At 39.6% G+C, this 2,776-nt stretch overlaps 1 protein-coding gene and 1 pseudogene across 2 annotated transcripts in view; both read left to right on the forward strand.

Annotated features, from left to right (window-relative positions):
* Positions 1 to 21, forward strand: part of LOC128248788 (U4 spliceosomal RNA) — a 150-nt pseudogene extending 129 nt beyond the window's left edge.
* Positions 1 to 2,776, forward strand: part of LOC106869760 (ras GTPase-activating protein 3) — a 214,418-nt gene that overhangs the window by 62,157 nt on the left and 149,485 nt on the right. The gene's annotated exons all lie outside the window — the stretch shown is intronic.

The following is a 2,776-nucleotide window of genomic DNA, read 5'->3' on the forward strand; positions in this document are numbered from 1 at the left end:
CACACACACACACACACACACACACACACACACACACACACACACACACACCAATGAGGTCATTGTTTTGAGATTGAAAAATTCTTTACCATTAGTCACAGTTTTTGCTCAGTTTAGGTTCCTTAAACCTTTTGATGCCAAAGCATCTGAGACCACCGTTGGTTTGATGATACAAACTTCCTGTTTTAAATGATCGAAATTAAAACTTCTTATTAAAATATCATGTTATGTTCCATGTATCAGTTTCATAATGATGAAACCACTCAAACAAACACGACCACTCAAACAAACTGAGTCTTCAACTTGTTCCATTTGCCAAAAGGTTTGCAAAGGCATCAGTAGGCCCTAGGAGACACATTCATGTCCATAGAACATGATTAACGCTTTGTTTTACTGAATCCTCATTTGTTGTTCATGACAAGAGAATCCATCATCATATAGATAGATAGATAGATAGATAGATATACAGGTGAGAAAGTAGATTTCGAATGCAAAACTCTACAAACAACAGAGAAAGGTTGGGTATTCACCCTTATAATCACTTTCTGGCAACTTTTTTTCCGTCTTACAAGGGCAAATACCCAATCTTTCTTTCCCCTTCTCCCCTCCCCTCCCCCTCTCTATATATAAGTGTATGTGTGTACACATACATGTATATGTGTGTGTGTGTAGATGTATACATATATATTTTATGTATATGACAAATGATTGATTACAAGTGAAGTATATAATGAAATATGTATTTATGCTGAAATGACATGATAGCATTGTTCGATAATAATGTAATAATTAACTGAACTATGGAATGGAAGCAGCAGTTTGCATATTACTGCTCTTTCTCATTGGTGTTTTATTGCATTCCAGCTTCAGTTTTTATGCAGCAGAGTCTTAATGTCTCATGAGACGAAATGCTTAGTCATCTGTATGAATTCTCTCCCTGCACTACAAATGCACACACGCATACATATGCATATACAAATGATGATGATGATGATGATGATGATCACTATTGTTCTGATCATCATGATCATCATCATCATCATCATCATCATTTAACGTCAGTTGTTCATACTGGCATGCGTTGGATGGTTTGACCAGGGCTGGTAAGCTGAGGGGCTGCACCAGACTCCTGTCTGATCCGGCATGATTTTCTACAGCTGGATGCTCTTCCTAACGCTAATCACTCCAAGGGTGTAACAGGTGCTTTTATGTTCCACCGGCACAAGGGCCAGTCATGTGACACCAGTATCTTTCATGACTATGATTTCACTTGGCTTGATAGGTTTTCTTCTCGAGCATGGCAGATCGCCAAGGGACTTGGTCATTTGTCACTGCCTCCGTGAGGCCCAATGCTCAAAAGGTGCCTTTAATGTGCCACCAGCATGGGTGTTAGTTACGATTTGAACCTGGAATCTTCTGATCTGTAGTTATCCATTGCACCACAATACCTTATTTGATGTCCACTTTTCTGTGCTTGCCTGGTTCAGATGATACTTGTTGAGGCAAATTTTGTATGGTTAGGTGCCCTTCCTGTTGCCAACCCTCACCTGTTTCCAAGCAAGATAATATTTTCTCATGGTCCAGCATACATGTTTTTCATGGAAGATTGGAAGTGAACAATATTCTTTCCTACTCTAGGCACAAAGCTAATGTTTTTGTTAGCCCAACCGCCTTAAAATTATAGAATCTTTTCTCCTCTAGGCACGAGGCCCAAAATTTTTGGGGAGGGGCCCAGTCAATTAGATTGACCCCAGTATACTTAATTTATTGACCCTGAAAGGATGGAAAGCAAAGTCGACCTCGGCGGAATTTGAACTCAGAACGTAAAGACAGACGAAACACTGCCAAGCATTTCATCCAGTATGCTAATGTTTCTTATTTCTTTATTGCCCACAAGGGGCTAAACATAGAGGGGACAAACAAGGACAGACAAAGGGATTAAGTCGATTACATTGACCCCCCAATGCGTAACTGGTACTTAATTTAGCGACCTCAAAAGGATGAAAGGCAAAGTCGATCTTGGCGGAATTTGAACTCAGATTGGCATTAAGAATGGCATCCAGCTGTAGAAACATTGTCAGATCAGATTGGAGCCTGGTGCAGCCGCTGGCTCTCCAGACCTTGGCCAGACCATCCAACTCATGTCAGCATGGAAAATGGACGTTAAGCGATAATGATGATAATAATATACTTCAGGCTTCTTTCAGTTTCCATCTACCACTCACAAGGTTTTGGTTGAGTGGTTTCCACATTCACTCACCAGGCTTTGCCCTGCTCAAAGCTATTGCAGAAGACACTTGCCCAAGGTGCCACGCAGTGGGCCTGAACCCAGAACCCTGTAGTTGGGAAACAAGCTTCTTACCATGCAATCATGCCAAGCTCCTTTCAGTTTCCATATATCAAATCCTCTGACAAGGCTTTGGTCAGCTTGATGCTGTAGTAAATGTTGGTGCACAGTGCAATTGAACTCAAGACAGCATGGTTGGGAAACAAACTTCTTAACGATGCCCAATAATTCTGCTTAATTTATCATGCCATTAATGTTCCACATGAAACCAATACTTGATAATATGAAACAAACAGTTGAGGTGAAGTGTGTTGTTAAACATTTCTCATTGATTTAATATGTTGTTTCGATGCAGATTCTAGATGTGTGATACATATTTTATCTGTCTGAATACTATATGCATGAGTATATATACATATGTGCATGTGTATTTGTGTGTGTGTGTGTGTGTATATATATATATATATATATATATATATATATATATAT

Source organism: Octopus bimaculoides, chromosome 9, assembly GCF_001194135.2.
Source record: "Octopus bimaculoides isolate UCB-OBI-ISO-001 chromosome 9, ASM119413v2, whole genome shotgun sequence".
NCBI lineage: Eukaryota > Metazoa > Mollusca > Cephalopoda > Octopoda > Octopodidae > Octopus > Octopus bimaculoides.